Source organism: Salmo trutta, chromosome 20 (assembly GCF_901001165.1).
Source record: "Salmo trutta chromosome 20, fSalTru1.1, whole genome shotgun sequence".
Taxonomy (NCBI): domain Eukaryota; kingdom Metazoa; phylum Chordata; class Actinopteri; order Salmoniformes; family Salmonidae; genus Salmo; species Salmo trutta.
The window spans coordinates 54,202,214-54,221,723 of NC_042976.1; the positions used below are offsets into that span (position 1 = coordinate 54,202,214).

Consider the following 19,510-nt stretch of genomic DNA (forward strand, 5'->3'; position numbering starts at 1 on the left):
GGACCGAGCCGGCCTGGAGGATAGGGGGCATAGAGAGTCAAAGGATGCAGAAAGCGAGGAGAGGAGGGTTGAGGAGGCAGAATCAGGAGATAGGTTGGAGAAGGTTTGAGCAGAGGGAAGAGATGATAGGATGGAAGAGGAGAGAGTAGCGGGAGAGAGAGAGCGAAGGTTGCGACGGCGCAATACCATCCGAGTAGGGGCAGAGTGAGAAGTGTTGGAGGAGAGCGAGAGGGAAAAGGATACAAGGTAGTGGTCGGAGACTTGGAGGGGAGTTGCAATGAGATTAGTGGAAGAACAGAATCTAGTAAAGATGAGGTCAAGCGTATTGCCTGCCTTGTGAGTAGGGGGGAAGGTGAGAGGGTGAGGTCAAAAGAGGAGAGGAGTGGAAAGAAGGAGGCAGAGAGGAATGAGTCAAAGGTAGACGTGGGGAGGTTAAAGTCACCCAGAACTGTGAGAGGTGAGCCATCCTCAGGAAAGGAACTTATCAAGGCGTCAAGCTCATTGATGAACTCTCCAAGGGAACCTGGAGGGCGATAAATGATAAGGATGTTAAGCTTGAAAGGGCTTTTAACTGTGACAGCATGGAATTCAAAGGAGGCGATAGACAGATGGGTCAGGGGAGAAAGAGAGAATGTCCACTTGGGAGAGATGAGGATTCCAGTGCCACCACCCTGCTGGCCAGATGCTCTCGGGGTATGCGAGAACACGTGGCAGACGAGGAGAGAGCAGTAGGAGTAGCAGTGTTATCTGTGGTAATCCATGTTTCCGTCAGCGCCAAGAAGTCGAGGGACTGGAGGGTAGCATAGGCTGAGATGAACTCTGCCTTGTTGGCCGCAGACCGGCAGTTCCAGAGGCTGCCGGAGACCTGGAACTCCACGTGGGTCGTGCGCGCTGGGACCACCAGGTTAGAGTGGCAGCGGCCACGCGGTGTGAAGCGTTTGTATGGCCTGTGCAGAGGGGAGAGAACAGGGATAGACAGACACATAGTTGACAGGCTACAGAAGAGGCTACGCTAAATGCAAAGGAGATTGGAATGACAAGTGGACTACACGTCTCGAATGTTCAGAAAGTTAAGCTTACGTTGCAAAAATCTTATTGACTAAAATGACTAAAATGATACAGTACTGCTGGCTGGTGAAGTAGGCTAGCTAGCAGTGGCTGCGTTGTTGACTTTGTTTGAAAGTGTAGCTGGCTAGGTAACCTCGATACTTTCAGTACTACACCTTATCATGATACAAAGGCAACTATGTAGCTAGCTAACATAGCACTAATCAAGACATTCCTTTGTAATGTATTTAGTTTCTACAATGCTGCTCGTCGGTAATAGTTGGCTAGGTTTGGAAAAATGGCGTCGTGGGGGACGAAAATAGCTGGCTAGCTAACCTCGATAATTACTCTAAACTACACAATTATCCAACTATGACAAAGACAACTATGTAGCTAGCTAACACTGCACTAGTCAAATGGTTCCGTTGTAATGTATTAGTTTCTACAGTGCTGCTAGTCGGTAAAGGTTGGCTAGATAGCAGTGGGTTTGATGATGACTAGGTGTGTTGACTAAGTCTGGAGTCTGGAGAACGGCGTAGCGTCGCGGCGCGGCTGGCTAGCTAACCTCGATAATTACTCTAAACTACACAATTATCTTAGATACAAAGACAGCAAAGACAACTATGTAGCTAGCTAACACTACACTAATCAAGTCGTTCCGTTGTAATGTAATAGTTTCTACAGTGCTGCTAGTCGGTAGAAGTTGGCTAGCTAGCAGTGTTGACTAAGTTAGGAGAACGCGTCGCGGAGGACGAAAATAGCTGGCTAGCTAACCTCGATAATTACTCTAAACTACACAATTATCTTTGATACAAAGCCGGCTATATAGCTAGCTAAAAAAAATTGCTCAGATCAAACAAATCAAACTGTTGTAATGTCATGAAATGTAATATTACCTGCGGAGTGCGACTACTCGCTAGTAGTTGTTCGAGGCATGGTTCACATCAGGCAATGCATCTTTTGAAAAGCAAACCCACATTTTTGTGAGTGTTTTTTATAGGGCAGGGCAGCTCTAACCAACATCTCCAATCTCGTCTCAATGATTGCACTCCAGGTTAACTGGCTACTGACTCTAATTAGCTTTTGGAGAAGTCATTAGCCTAGGGGTTCACATACTTTTCCCAACCTACAATGTGAATGTTTAAGGCTCTTCCCTGTAGCTCAGTTGGTAGAGCATGGTGTGTGCAACACCAGGGTTGTGGGTTCGATTCTCACGGGGGCCAATACAAAAAAAAAATGCATGAAATGAAATGTATGCATTCACTACTGTAAGTCGCTCTGGATAAGAGCGTCTGCTAAATTACTAAAATGTAAACGTTTAAGTGATGTATTCAATATAGACCTGAAAAATACAATAATTTGTGTTTTTAGTTTAAGCAGACTGTTTCTGTTGTAGTGACATAGATGAAGATGAGATCAAAGGGTTATATACCGTTTCTTCCACTGCAAATATTAGAAGGCTCTTTCAAAGCAATTTGAGTTGTTAATGTGCCGCATTGCGAAAATAAAATGTTATCGTTCTTAATTCATGATTTATTTTTATCCAAATGTTGAGTAGACATGCAGACAAATTATTTCATACAGGAGATAAAAATAATAGCCTAATGTCTGGAGTCAAAAACAATTAGGCTAAATAAATGGATGTTATTGTAAGAGGTGCCTTATTACTTCAATATAATAATTCATTCATTCAGAAGGTTAAAGCCATAGGTCTTAGGCCCACAGTAAATTAAATTAGATACATCAACATTGGTGATGAAACACGAAAGCTATAGGCTAATAGGTGTTTTGGAAAAATGATAAGCTCGCAGCACACATCTGATTATTCATTATTCATTTACTTTACATTCTTCGTTCTAACCACAATGTGACAAATAATTCAACACACACCATGAGCAGATTAACTTGGTCAAACAAAGTATTTATTGAAGATGATCTTTAAGAATGTGTAGGTGATTATTTATTACTCAGCTTTATGCTGCAAAATAGCCAACTAAATAGGCCCAGCCTAAACAAATAAATTAAATAGCTAGTAAATGTTATAAATAAACAAATAAATTAAATAGCTCAGGTCTTGAAAATATGGGCAACCTGTTTTACCTCCGTATCATCGCTGCAATCTCTTTCATTCACTTTCTTTTGCACATCATTAAAGGATTCAATGTTTCAGAAACTATCAACCATTCACGTCATTCATCAAATCAAATTTTATTGGTCACATACACGATTAGCAGACGTTATTGCGGGTGTAGCGAAATGCTTGTGCTTCTAGCTCTGACAGTGCAGTAATATCTAACAAGTAATATCTAACACATTACACAACATATTCCCAATACACAGAAATCTAATTAGGAATGAATTAAGACTAAATCCATATGGACGAGCGATGTCAGAGCGGAACGGACTAAGATACAGTAGAATAGTATAGAAAAGAGTAAATCCATATGGACGACCGATGTCAGAGCGGAACGGACTAAGATACAGTAGAATAGTATAGAAAACAGTAAATCCATATGGACGACCGATGTCAGAGCGGAACGGACTAAGATGCAGTAGAATAGTATAGAAAACAGTAAATCCATATTCAGTGAGGACAGAGCGGAACAGACTAAGATACGGTAGAATAGTATAGAAAACAGTAAATCCATATTCAGTGAGGACAGAGACACATTAGCGCCTTTGTACCAATGCGTTACACCAAACCCAAAAGCATTATCAGCGTTTTAACTTCTCCTTGCGGTGACAAAATGTACCATCGTATACCACAATCTACCTCCATACTCAAAACTTGAGAAACAACAGTAGTCATTCAAGAAACATGTTAAACTATTACTGAAAACAGAGTGAATCCATACAACTTACTGTATTATCTGACTTGTTAAGCAAATGTTTACTCCTGAACTTACGTAGGCTTGCTCTACCTAAGGAGTTGAATACTTATTGACTAAAGACATTTCACTTTTTCATTAATTAGTTTCACTGACATTATGGGGTATTGTTTGTAGGCCAATGACACAATCTCAATTTAAATCAAATTTAAATTCAGGCTGTAACACAACAAATGTGGAAAACGTCAATTAGTGAAATCGTGAAAATTAGTTTGTCCTGGCTACTATTAAAAACGATTCATTAAACTACATGACATAAATTAAGTTGTGTTGCCTCGTGCTGATGTAGGCTAAATGTCAGAAATCATGACATTATAAACCAGCTGAATGATTTCTAAGTATGTACTGTATACAAATCTTGTTATTGTTCATATTTTTATATTCTGTTTGTACAGCCTCATGCTTTATCAGTGTGCAAGGAAAAGGTCTTGCCTTTTTTAAATTTCCAAACCTTCTCTGGAAGACTTGTGCTTACACATTTTCAAACAGGCCCCATCATTCATTTTCTTGTCATGTTGTTCCAAGAGTTTTAAGACTTAAGAAAAAGTATGGTTAAAAAACACTAAGCAATTGAAAGGATCCTGTACACGAAGGTGGCCAAATGTAGGCCTAGTGTTTCTCAAGTGAACTTTATCTGCACACCCCGAAAAAGCATGAGGCTGTACAAACAGAATATAAAAAGATGAACAATAACAAGATGTATCATTGTGGGACAAACCAGAATTAGGCCGTGAGCCAGGAAACAGCTCTCACATAGATGCAACCTGAACAGGACAACCATACAAGGCTATATACACAAGGCTCGAGACCTGGAAAAATACAACAGACTTTGGAACAAATGAGAGACTGAAGTCAACGGTCTTCTTCCTCTATTGTGTTACACAAAGGTGGAGGCAAAATAAGCAGAGGCATCATGCCAAAAAACATTGGAAAATGCAGTGCAAGGGCTCAGGGAAATCAAACAAAAAAGTGTTTTATCACATGCTTCGTAAACAACAGGTGTAGACGAACAGTGAAATGCTGACTTGGGCCCTTCCAAACAATGCAGAGAAAAAGAAAATAGAGAAATAATAATAAAAGTAATAATAAATACACAATTAGTAACAATAACTTGGTTATATACACTGGGAGAGAGGGAGAGAGAGAGAGACTAAACCAAACTACACAATGCAGAGGCATACAAGTCAATGCTGTCTATCCTTTTGCCAATTCTAGGGAAATGTGAATGCATTCCATCTGGCAGCGTAGAAAAAATGGAATGGTGTGAACAAAATAACTCTCAATCAATAACAATTCCGCCTTAAATCTGCCAGACACAGGAGTAATGGCGACTGAATGGCCAGCTCTTAAAAAAGCTTCTGCTTTTCAGAAACACAACCCAAGGTCAAACAAATTAGCCTACTTATTTAAGGTGGCAATGAATGAACGCTAAACCAAACTAAACCTCCCTGTATCAACAGTGCTGCACACACCCTACCGCTCTAACTCCGATAAGAGGGGCAGTTGGTCTGTTGCACATACCGACGGTATGATTTTCAATACCTCTTCGCGGGGGTGCGTACTACGCCACTGCTTTTAAGTTAAAGGGATACTTCGGGATTTTTGGCAGAGAGGCCCTTTATCTACTTCCCAAGAGTCAGATGGACTCATGGATAACATTTGAATTTCTCTGCATCCAGTATGAAGAAAGTTCGAGGTAGTTTCATGTATCAATGCTAACTAGCGTTAGCGCAATAACTGGAAGTATATGGTATCTTGTAGCATGCTAGTGTAAAGGACGTCACACTGGCGCGAACTCGGGACCTCTGCCTTACAAACACATGTAACCTCCCCTCTCAAGTGTCTCAGCCGGTCGCGCCACCTCAAAAGTTATCTAATGAGGCAACTCAAGCAGGACACAAGGTTGAGGAGTAAGTTTCACACATCCCCATGTGCTACACTAACAGTTACCATAGACTTCCAGTCATTGCACTAATGCTAGTTAGAAACTGCGCTAACGCTAGTTCATTTGACTCTGGGGGAAGTATATAAAGGGCTTCTCATTGCCAAAATCATTTATAGTCATGTTTAAACATGGACACTATCATGAACCATTATGACTATACTGTGTCACTTTACTTCGACTAAGAAAATACACTTTAAGACACTGTCAAGAAGCATGAAGACCATCAGAATCACATAAGCCAGATGTGCCTATCAGGTACATGCCCTTATGTCAGTCATCAATAGGGCAGTGGCGGTCATGAAATTTCGTCAGCCGGTGATTGTCAAGCAAATAACTGCCGGTCCCACGGTAATTGACCGGTAATTAACACATTTAGCATCTCCTGGCTTCCACACACAGCCTACAAGCCACTGAAGCAGACCTTTGGAACATCTACATTTTAAAAAGTGTAATAAAGCCATGTAATATAGCTTACGGCATCACAACAAATCCACTATTTATTTTAGACATATCTAAAGAAACATGATATGAAGAAAATGTAGTCCATTTCATAAGAACACAATAGCGTACACTGAGTTGTCCTCGTGTTAGGTCCTGATCTGGCGATACCATATGGCTGTGGGGTACTTAGCAGATTAGATTTGCTTAGAATTCCGTGGCATTATTTTAAACTATTTTCTAGTATGAAGAACAATTCAACAAAGCTGAATAAAATAGAAAGGATATTTTCTCCAAACAATTTGAGGGAGTGCACACATGCAGCTATTCTGTGTTGAGCGGTTAACAAAGAAACAGCCACTCCTATATGCTTAATTTAGAGTTATTTATGCAACTTTAGTTGTGATACAAATGTTGGGCTAGATGTTTTGATTTTTAATACATTGTAAGGCTGCATGACGCGACTATAATGATTATTTGAAAAAAGTCGTCACATGAAAGGCATGAGCTCTGCTTTGTTTTTGCACAGGCTGTAAACACTTCGTCTCTCATTCACAATTTCCCGGTGGCATCCCTGTAATGCCTACTTTAAAAAAAAAAAAAAATGCCTTTTACGGCCAGTGCCCTTGGGCTAAATATAATAATTCACTTCACCCTGAGTGCTGCGTGCTCCGTAGCACCTCTCACTCACATCCTCTCTCATCACGTGATCGGGTCCTTCTCACAGGCTACAAGTGAAGACAGACACATCGGGGATGCAACTGAGCACGTCGTTATCCAATTGCAAGGTGCATATTGAAGACATTGGAAGAACTGTCCACATTTACTTTTCGTCAGCCAACAAGACGAGTAGGCCTAACAAAACAGCAAAAGCACTAGCGTATATCAATCTATAGTACAAAAGTTGACCTATTCTATGCGAGAAAAAAATATTCCAAACATAGTCTGGGACAGTTGTGGGATGCAATTAATCACTAATTAATACAACCACTAGCATCAAAAAAAACTTTGAAACGCAATGTTGATAAACTATTAGGATATTTCTTCACAGTATAAAGCGCAGCAATGCGCCCACGGCATTAGGCTATAAGCGTGAATGTTCCATTAGCGGGGAAACACCATTATCACATTTGCGGTCACTTTTGATTATGCATGTAATGCTTTAATTATAAAGGTGTGTTTTTAATGGTGAAATTATCTTCCCCCAAATTGAAATTCACGCGCTGCTTATGTATGCCAGTTAGGCTCTACACCATTTGTAAAGCGGATTATACAAATCTTATCAAAACATATAGGCCTATGAGCTAGACTACATGAGTTTTTTTTTTTTTAAAGGCATTGTTTCTTGCCTTATGCTGGGCATCATTCACAGGTGATGATATATAATTCACAAGTGATAGACTAATATTGTCACCCATCAGACTATTCTTGATTTAATATGTCTTTACATATACTAAATAAATGTGTGAAATTTATTTGTATTTATAATAGAGAATTATCATGCGCCTGTCTCAAAATGATGGGCAAGGGGAAAAAATCCATGGAATCTATGCACTTAAATAGCGAATGGAGGAGAAGCAATGTGCTTATAGTATGCCTAGCCTATAGAAAGCTGATGGGCTCTTCTTTTTATAGAGGTCATCGCTCTGTTGTCCAACATGAACTCACATGAAGTGTTTAATTAGATTTGAGGGATAATAGTGCTGAATACCAGGCAGTTAGCAAGTTTGGTAGGCTACTAATGACCATCAGCATCATCAGAGCTTGGAGAAGCCTAATTACCGTGACTAAGCGGTTATGTGGAATTTGACTGCCTTAATGACTCGTGTGGCCGTCCTTGGCCAGCTCTCCTGCTATCTCTCTCAGAACGACCTTCTTGATCCTAATCAGTCAGGTTTCAAGACTGGGCATTCAACTGAGACTGCTCCTCTGTGTCACGGAGGCTCTCCGCACTGCTAAAGCTAACTCTCTCTCCTCTGCTCTCATCTTTCTAGACCTATCTGCTGCCTTTGATACTGTGAACCATCAGATCCTCCTCTCCACCCTCTCCGAGCTGGGCATCTCCGGCGCGGCCCACGCTTGGATTGCGTCCTACCTGACAGGTCGCTCCTACCAGGTGGCGTGGCGAGAATCTGTCTCCGCACCACGTGCTCTCACCACTGGTGTCCCCCAGGGCTCTGTTCTAGGCCCTCTCCTATTCTCGCTATACACCAAGTCATTTGGCTCTGTCATATCCTCACACGGTCTCTCCTATCATTGCTATGCAGACGACACACAATTAATCTTCTCCTTTCCCCCTTCTGACAACCAGGTGGCGAATCGCATCTCTGCATGTCTGGCAGACATATCAGTGTGGATGACGGATCACCACCTCAAGCTGAACCTCGGCAAGACGGAGCTGCTCTTCCTCCCGGGGAAGGACTGCCCGTTCCATGATCTCGCCATCACGGTTGACAACTCCCTTGTGTCCTCCTCCCAGAGTGCTAAGAACCTTGGCGTGATCCTGGACAACACCCTGTCGTTCTCCACTAACATCAAGGCGGTGACCCGATCCTGTAGGTTCATGCTCTACAACATTCGCAGAGTACGACCCTGCCTCACACAGGAAGCGGCGCAGGTCCTAATCCAGGCACTTGTCATCTCCCGTCTGGATTACTGCAACTCGCTGTTGGCTGGGCTCCCTGCCTGTGCCATCAAACCCCTACAACTCATCCAGAACGCCGCAGCCCGTCTGGTGTTCAACCTTCCCAAGTTCTCTCACGTCACCCCGCTCCTCCACTCTCTCCACTGGCTTCCAGTTGAAGCTCGCATCCGCTACAAGACCATGGTGCTTGCCTACGGAGCTGTGAGGGGAACGGCGCCTCCGTACCTTCAGGCTCTGATCAGGCCCTACACCCAAACAAGGGCACTGCGTTCATCCACCTCTGGCCTGCTTGCCTCCCTACCTCTGAGGAAGCACAGTTCCCGCTCAGCCCAGTCAAAACTGTTCGCCACTCTGGCACCCCAATGGTGGAACAAGCTCCCTCACGATGCCAGGACAGCGGAGTCAATCACCACCTTCCGGAAACACCTGAAACCCCACCTCTTTAAGGAATACCTGGGATAGGATAAAGTAATCCTTCTAACCCCCCCCCCTTTAAAAGATTTAGATGCACTATTGTAAAGTGGTTGTTCGACTGGATATTATAGGTGAATGCACCAATTTGTAAGTCGCTCTGGATAAGAGCGTCTGCTAAATGACTTAAATGTAATGTAATGTAAATGTAATACGGTCACCATAACAGCCCTAGTCATCAGTCAAAAAGAGGGTGTGTTGTCCTGCTCCTGAAATCTGCTGCTGCATTCATCCCAGTCATCAGCAACAGAGAATTGGGGTAGGTACATGTCTGACATCAATGTCTGCGCAATTACTATGATAATTCAATAATGTCATTTATATGGCAATGTATATAACATAAAAATACTGTTGACAAGTAGGGTATGGTGTAATGGAATGTTTTGCCTTGTGTGGTAGGTTTTGTGGGTTTGACACTTATGTAGGTGTCATAACCAGCCATAAAATAAGGCAATATATTTCACAGGTCTAAATAACTTGTCATAATATGTATATGTCAGCTGTTATGACATGGTTATGACCGCATCATAATGTGTTATGACATTAGGTGTCAAGTAAAGTGTTAACAAAAATAAAATAAAATGTGAAGCTTGCATTCAATTGCCCCTCCATGTTGCATACAAGAAGCTTCCATTCCCCCTGGGGAGTTATGGCTGATTTACGATGAAATCATCAACCCTCTTACGGTCAAACCTGTTACTTTATTTGGCAATTAAAAGGCACTTAATATAGTCATTTTTATTTAACCTCTTGAGATGGAAAACATGTTTTTTAGTAAGTTGAACATGTGCTCATCATGACAATGTTAAAATTAGGTGTAATAAAAAAACATTTTTGAACAAGTTACACTACCCAAAAGGGACTCATTTTGTGTAAAGACCAAGTTTTCAGTTTCTCTTATCTTTTTACTGCAAAAATAAATAATGTTAATGCATATTTAGGATTGTATGAAGTGAATAACAAGCAACAACCACATGAATATAAATAATACCCCAAATGGCGGCCCCTGGGTTTAATTTGGCCCCCCAGGTTTTCAGAGCAAAAAATAATACATATATTTATTTTTAATTGTTGGACAAAAAAGACATAAGACTAAAAACACCAACAAGTAACTTTAATTTTTTTAATCTGTTCCAAGGTATTATCATGCATAATAGAGAGATATACAGTGCCTTCAGAAAGGATTCACACCCAATTACTTTTTCCACATTTTGTGTTATAGCCTGAATTTAAAATGGATTACATTTAGATTTGTCACTGGCCTACAATAATGTCTTTCCAAATTTTTACAAACTAATTAAAAAGGAAAAGCTGTTTTGAGTCAATAAGTATGCATCCCCTTTGTTATGGCAAGCCTAAATAAGTTCAGGAGTAACAAGTCACATAAGTTGCATTGACTCAATAGTGTTTAACATTCTTTTTTTTACCACTATCTCATCTCTGTACCCCACACATCTTTAAGGTCTAAGGTCCCTCAGTCGAGCAGTGAATTTCAAACCGATTCAACCACAAAGACCAGGGAGTTTTTCCCCAATGCCTCTCAAAGAAGGGCACCTATTGGTAGTATGGATGTGACAAATTGACAATTTTGCTTAAAGTTTAAACTGCCATTTTTGTATCGGTTTTCCAAATTTGTAAAAATAAAATTCCATGTCAATTTACAATGCAAAATAATGGTCCTAGTACATATGGACCGCTAGGGCCGGGCAACCCTTTACAGACATAGAACACAGCTACGGTAACATGTCCATCGCAACAACTGGTAACTTTCCCACAATTAAAAAAAAAAAGTTTTACAGAATTCTGCTCCTGCATAAAATGTTCTGTATTTTTTCCCTAACAACAACAAATGTCACTGATTGATGTGCTGCAGTGTTTTTTTTATGCTGTTTTTTATTAAATGGTAGCTAGATGTGCTTTATTTCTACTAAATGTCTTGGTAAGTCACGGTATTTAAACTTCAAAGTACTTATTTTTAGGAGAGATCAGTCAGCAGCTCAAGATTATTTGATTGACAGTTCTGGTCACCCCAATGGATGTTAGTCCTGCTTCAGAAGCCACATTCCTTTACAGACAAGTAAAATGCCCGTTCATATCTCCAGAGAAGGTTTTGTGTTGGCATTTAAAAATCTATAGTGTACCCTACCAACAACAGACAGACAAACATAGCCGAGGCGCTTTCAAGGGGCCACATTACATTATGTCTGAGAAGCAGAATCAATAAAGGCTACAGGTAGCCTAGTGTAATTTCATATTATGAGACAAAAATGAGGAGTAGGCTACACCGTGCTCGCAAAACTAGCCCAAAGATACTGGACCTCTGTATCCCAGCAACATCGATGCCATGAACAGGCTAGGTTATTCTACATGCAACAGACCAGAGACTGAACACACCCTTACAGTATGTTACCATCCACTCAAGACTAAAAATCGTCCCACAGCTTAATCTATGATCACTGGTCTAGGAAATCCCAGACCTAGGGCAACAGCACTAGGTCTGGGAATCATTTTGGATTGTGTCTTGGCTAATTTGGTCAGGGTGCTCTTCAGACAGACAACTCTTCCAACAAATCACAAGTTTGGGTAGGCAGGGTTTAAAAATTGGAAACAGGCAGACAATGCCCACACAGATGGCTCTGCAAATTTTTTCCACAGCCAGTCAGTGGTTGTAAGCTTGTAATGCTAATGTCATGGCGCATGCAAACTACTCACTTGCAAAACACACTCACTGAAAATATCCTCCACGAGCTCCATTTAGCTAGCTACCAGGAATGTTTAGAAATAACATGAACAGATGGGCTCTGGACGGACTTCCGGCACAGGTCCTAGCTCTGCCCTTTGCTCTCTGCCAAAGTAACGTTGGTCTAAGTACAGACATGTACGCTGAAACATTGGTACATTGTGGGAGGCAACCCGTCTGTCTAGAGAGACTGTGGAATATTCTCTATGTTGTCTGGTGTCTAGTTTCACAACCCTTCCTCTATTAAACATGTTCAAAGACCTTCAAAACCAAAGACCTTCAAAATCATCCAGTCAAAAAGATGCAGAGACAGCTAAGTTCATGTCACAAAAGCAGACAGCCTTGTCTTGCTGAAAAGCCAGGGCAATTCTGAGCCCAAAATAGCTCTGAGGGAGGGGGGTGGAATCACTGCTAGCCTATATGGCCTTGGTAAGCCATGATTTGTCTAGCACCTCTAGGCCAATAATAGAAAACATGATACAGGATGTCTGTTTAACAATTTAACAGTCCATTTGTTATTCATAGGTAAAGTAACCCTGTGCCACCATTTAATTAAATTAATTATTTGCAGTGAACCCAATCCCCAGGCAGTGGAGGCACTGGTTCCCTAGGTTTAGTCTAGTCTGCAGCAGTAGGCTGTAGCGCCAAGGGAAGAGAGAAGGGATTGGAAACAATCTTTAATCCTTAAGAGTCTATTGATTCACCAGTGCGTAAATCTAAGTAACATAATAAAAAAAATCCCCATCAAAATCCATCAGTTTAAGCAAGAGATATGTTGTTGTATTTTTACAAGGGCTGTGTGTCAATCCACCACATATATCGGCCTTCCGCATCTGCGGTGGAAGGTGGCCGAGCTACAGTGGTGTTTGTCAGACCATGAGACATTAAGAAAATCTTTCTAACGAAAACGTCTGTTGCGTCCAAACGGTTTGGCCTACACTCTGGAAAGATGAGACTCACTGGACTCGTCTGACGGTAACCCATACAAATGAATGGAAGTATGGAGGTAGTTTAGTGGAAACAAAAATAAGGGGTTAAATGTGTCCAAAAGGGGGGGCGATAGTGAGCACCACATGGAGTAGATCTTTCTCCGACTATGAGAAACACGGCCAAGGGGAGACTAATTAATCCAAAAACAACCAGGCAAGAAAGACGGCAAAGTCCCATAGTGCCTAAACCCCCGGAGCCTTCAATGACAGTGAAATTAGCAGCTATCAAGAAAATGGAAGAGGACATGAACGCTCGATTTAATCATCTGGACTTATCAGTGCAAACCTCCCTGGCTGACCACACAACCCACATTATTGACCTGGAAGGAAACACAGGTGACCACGAGACACGCATCACCACCATCAAGAGACCGTATGAAGAGCATCTAACAGCAAACAAAGCTATTAAACAAGCTAATTGACCGAGGGACGTTCCAGGTGTTCTAATATCAAAATCGCAGGGTTGGAATAAAAAAAATTGAGAAGGGCAGAACAACACAGTTTGTGGCAGAACTCATACCAAAACTGTTAGGGATTGAACATTTTTGTGTTTTTCATTTGTCCTTCTCTCTTTGAGTGTTGCGCCAGCCCTACTGCTACAATTTTAATGTATTTGAGGACAAAATAAAAAATTCTTAAGGCTTCTGGTATTGAGTTTATTGAGTTTATTTTATTTTTACAGGGACAGTGCACATTAATCAACGTTTCAGTAAAAGTGCCGGTTTTAGCCAGCCGGCTAATTTTCAACCGCAGTCCCTGGGCAGGTTATTAAAAACAATTACAATATAGACAATCATAGAACAGTGAGCACACGCAGAGTAACATAGGACAAGCAAGACATAGCATACAGACAGAGCAACATAGGACAAGCAAGATGTAGCATACAGACAGAGCAACATAGAACAAAAAGCAACAAGACAAAATCCATAAAAACAACCAAGTGTTTCCACACCTCACAAGCTACAGACAACAGACAACATGGAAAGTGGCAATACACAGCTAGGGATTATGAATGTGTCCTGCCATTCACATTAGTTCTCGCAGCTAGCTGCGTTCTTCGTTCTTGGTAACTCGACCACTTTGCCACAGTGTGGCGACATTTCCCTACTTTCGTGGAATGTACAAGGATTGGGTAGGTTACTTCCTAAATGTAAACTGTTTACCTCTCCAAAAATGTAATCTGTAACATAACTTTTGGATTACCCAAACTCGGTAACATAATCTGATTACATTCAGTTACTTTTAGATTACTTTCCCTTTAAGAGGCATTAGAAGAAGCAAAAAATGTACGTTACCAATTGAACAACATCTACTGCAGGACAAATCAATGTTAAGTTTACATAACTGGCCATATGTGGATGTTAACATTTTTACTTTATGGGTTGGTTATGTAGGCTTCTTCTAACCCATCGCTTTCTACTACATACAGTTGAAGTCGGAAGTTTACATACACCTTAACCAAATACATTTGAACTCAGTTTCACAATTCCTGACATTTAATCCTAGTAAAAATTCCCTGTCTTAAGTCAGTTAGGATCACCACTGTATTTTAAGAATGTGAAATGTCAGAACAATAGTAGAGAACGATTTATTTCAGCTTTTATTTCTTTCATCTCATTCCCAGTGGGTGAGAAGTTTACATACACTCAATTAGTATTTGGTAGCATTGCCTTTAAAATTGTTTAACTTGGGTCAAACATTTCGGGTAGCCTTCCACAAGCTTCCAACAATAAGTTGGGTGAATTTTGGCTCATTCCTCCTGACAGAGCTGGTGTAACTGAGTCAGGTTTGTAGGCCTCCTGGCTCGCACACGCTTTCTCATTTCTGCCAACAAATGTTCAATAGGATTGAGGGCAGGAATTTGTGATGGCCACTATAAAACCTTGACTTTGTTGTCCATAAGCCATTTTGCCACAACTTTGGAAGTATGCTTTGGCCACTGCGACCTGTACGCTCTCGTTGGCTGGCCCTCGCTTCATACCCGTCGCCAAACCCACTGGCTCCAGGTCATCTACAAGACCCTGCTAGGTAAAGTTCCCCCTTAGCTCGCTGGTCACCATAGCAGCACCCACCTGTAGCACGCGCTCCAGCAGGTATATCTCTCTGGTCACCCCCAAAGCCAATTCCTCCTTCGGCCGCCTCTCTTTCCAGTTCTCTGCTGCCAATGACTGGAACGAACTAGAAAAATCTCTGAAACTGGAAACACTTATCTCCCTCACTAGCTTTAAGCACCAGCTGTCAGAGCAGCTCACAGATCACTGCACCTGTACATAGCCCATCTATAATTTAGCCCAAACAACTACCTCTTCCCCTACTGTATTTACTTTGCTCCTTTGCACCATCTTCCACTGCAAATCTACCATTCCAGTGTTTTACTTGCTATATTGTATTTACTTCGCCACCATGGACTTTTTTGCCTTTACCTCCCTTATCGCACCTCATTTGCTCACTTTGTATATAGACTTATTTTTCTACTATATTATTGACTATGTTTGTTTTACTCCATGTGTAACTGTTGTTGTATGTGTCAAACTGCTTGCTTTATCTTGGCCAGGTCGCAATTGTAAATGAGAACTTGTTCTCAACTTGCCTACCTGGTTAAATAAAGGTGAAATAAATAAATACAATTAAAATAAATTGTCCATTTGGAAGACCCATTTGCAACCAAGCTTTAACTTCCTGACTGATGTCTTGAGATGTTGCTTCAATATAGCCACATCATTTTCCTCCTCATGATGCGACCTATTTTGTTAAGTGCACCAGTCCCTCCTGCAGCAAAGCACCCCCACAACATGATGCTGCCACTCCCGTGCTTCACGGTTGGGATGGTGTTCTCCCCCTTTTTCCTCCAAAGATAACGATGGTCATTCTGGCCAAACAGTTCTATTTCTGTTTCATCAGACTAGAGGGAATTTCTCCAAAAAGTACGATCTTTGTCCCCAGTGCAGTTGCAAACGGTAGTCTAGCTTTTTTATGGCGGTTTTGGAGCAGTGGCTTATTCCTTGCTGAGCGGCCTTTCAGGTTATGTCGATATAGGACTCGTTTTACTGTGGATATAGATACTTTTGTACTTGTTTCCTCCAGCATCTTCACAGGGTCCCTTGCTGTTGTTCTGGAATTGATTTGCACTTTTCGCACCAAAGTACGTTCATCTCTAGGAGACAGAACGTGTCTCCTTCCTGAGCGATATGACGGCTGTGTGGTCCCATGGTGTTTATACTTGCGTACTATTGTTTGTACAGATGAACATGGTACCTTCAGGCGTTTGGAAATTGCTGCCAAGGATGAACCAGACTTGTGGAGGTCTACAATTTTTTTTCTGAGGTCTTGGCTGATTTATTTTGATTTTCCCATGATGTCAAGCAAAGAGGCACTGAGTTTGAAGGAGGCCTTGAAATACATCCACAGGTACACCTCCAATTGACTCAAATTATGTCAATTAGCCTATCAGAAGCTTCTAAAGCCATGACATTTTCTGGAATTTTCAAAGCTGTTTAAAGACACAGTCAACTTAGTGCATGTAAACTTCTGACCCACTGGAATTGTGATAGAGAATTACAAGTGATATAACCTGTCTGCAAACAATGGAAAAATGACTTGTGTCATGCACAAAGTAGACGTCCTAAACGACTTGCCAAAACTATAGTTTGTTAACAAGAAATTTGTGGAGTGGATGAAAAACAAGTTTTAATGACTCCAACCTAAGTGTATGTAAACTTCTGACTTCAACTGTATATATGTATAACTTTAGGAGCGGGACTGCCGTCTTTGCAATTTGTTAATTTTCAAATTGCGCTCATTAACATATTCAGCAAGCAGCCTCCATTTGAAATTCACTATTACTTGTGCTAATTTTAGTAGCATTCTGGTAATAGATTCCCAATGGGCTTTGCGTTTTTTGGGCGACCCCTTGTTTACTAAGCCGGTAATAACGTAAATCCCAGTGTGAGTGAAGGACGATATGACTATCTAGATATCGCCCAACCCTAGTTACAACAGAATTGACAGCGAGAATGAATGGTTCTTTATCCTGGAAATCTCCCCAGTCCATAACGGTTACAAGCATGCCCATAACATGATGCAGCCACCACTATGCTTGAAAATATGGAGAATGGTACTCAGTAATATGTTGTTTTGGATTTGCCCCAAACATAACACTTTGTATTCAGGACAAAAAGTAAATTGCTTTGCCAATTGTTTTTGCAACATTACTTTAGTGCCTTGCTAAAAACAGGATGCATTTTTTTATATACTATACAGGATTCCTTTTCATTTTGGTTATTATTGTGGAGTAGCTACAATGTGATCCATCCTCAATGTTCTACCATCACAACCATTAAATTCTGTAACTGTTTTAAAAAGTCACCATTGGCCTCATAGTGAAATCCCTGAGTGGTTTTCCTTCTCTTTGGCAACCGAGTTAGGAAGGACGCCTGTATCTTGGTCGTGACTGGGTGTACTGATACACTATCCAAAGTATAATTAATAACTTCACCATGCTCAAACGGATATTCAAGGTCTGCTTTTTTCTTTACAAGGCATTGGAAAAACTTCCTGGTCTTTGTGGTTGAATCTGTGTTTGAAATTCACTGCTCAACTGAGGGACCTTACAGATAATTGTTTTTGTGGGGTACAGAGATGAGGTAGTCATTCAAAATCATGTTAAAACACTATTATTGCACACATTATGAGCCCATGCAATTTATTGTGACTTGTTAAAGCAACTCCTGAACTTATTTAGGCTTGCCATAACAAAGGGGTTGAATACTTGACTCAAGACATTTCAGCATTCCATTTTTAATTAGTTTGTAAACATTTCTAATATCATAACTCCTCTGACATTATGGGGTGTTACATTAAGGCCAGTGACCAAAAACTAATTACATTCCGAAGGCACTATATACAGTCGTGGCCAAAGGTTTTCAGAATGACACAAATAATAATTTTCACAAAGTCTGCTGCCTCAGTTTGTATGATGGCAATTTGCATATACTGAACTGAATCCCCCCAAAAAACATTTCCACTGCATTTCAGCTCTGCCACAAAAGGACCAGCTGACATGTCAGTGATTCTCTCGTTAACACAGGTGTGAGTGTCGACGAGGACAAGGCTGGAGATCACTCTGTCATGCTGATTGAGTTCAAATAACAGATTGGAAGCTTCAAAAGGAGGGTTGTGCTTGGAATCATTGTTCTTCCTCTGTCAACTATGGTTACCTGCAAGGAAACACGTGACGTCATCATTGCTTTGTACAAAAAGGGCTTCACAGGCAAGGATATTGCTGCCAGAAAGATTGCACCTAAATCAACCATTTATCGGATCATCAAGAACTACAAGGAGAGCGGTTCAAGTGTTGTGAAGACTTCACGGCGCCCAAGAAAGTCCAGCAAGCGCCAGGACCGTCTCCTAAAGTTGATTCAGCTGCGGGATCGGGGCACCACCAGTACAGAGCTTGCTCAGGAATGGCAGCAGGCAGGTGTGAGTGCATCTGCACACACAGTGAGGCAAAGACTTTTGGAGGATGGCCTGGTGTCAAGAAGAGCAGCAAAGAAGCCACTTTTCTCCAGGAAAAACATCAGGGACAGACTGATATTCTGCAAAAGGTACAGGGATTGGACTGCTGAGGACTGGGGTAAAGTCATTTTCTCTGATGAATACCCTTTCCAATTGTTTGGGGCATCTGGAAAAAAGCTTGTCCGGAGAAGACAAGGTGAGCGCTGCCATCAGTCCTGTGTCACGCCAACAGTAAAGCATCCTGAGACCATTCATGTGTGGGGTTGCTTCTCAGGCAAAATTGTGAGTGAGCCCACTCCCTTGGTTAAGAACACAGCCATGAATAAAGAATGGTACCAACACATCCTCCGAGAGTAACTTCTCCCAACCATCCAGGAACAGTTTTGTGACGAACAATGACTTTTCCAGCATGATGGAGCACCTTGCCATAAGGCAAAAGTGATAACTAAGTGGCTCGGGGAACAAAACATTGATATTTTGGGTCCATGGCCAGGAAACTCCCCAGACCTTAATCCCATTGAGAACTTGTGGTCAATCCTCAAGAGGCGGGTGGACAAACAAAAACCCACAAATTCTGACAAACTCCAAGCATTGATTATGCAAGAATGGGCTGCCATCAGTCAGAATGTGGCCCAGAAGTTAATTGACAGCATGCCAGGGCGGATTGCAGAGGTCTTGAAAAAGAAGAGCCAACACTGCAAATATTGACTCTTAGCATCAACTTCATGTAATTGTAAATAAAAGCCTTTGACACTTATGAAATGCTTGTAATTATACTTCAGTATTCCATAACATCTGACAAAAATATCTAAAAGACACTGAAGCAGCAAACTT

General features: G+C 41.4%; 1 protein-coding gene across 1 annotated transcript in view; it reads right to left on the reverse strand.

Annotated features, from left to right (window-relative positions):
• The window catches only part of tbc1d4 (TBC1 domain family, member 4), a 172,971-nt gene that overhangs the window by 132,479 nt on the left and 20,982 nt on the right, over positions 1 to 19,510 (reverse strand). The gene's annotated exons all lie outside the window — the stretch shown is intronic.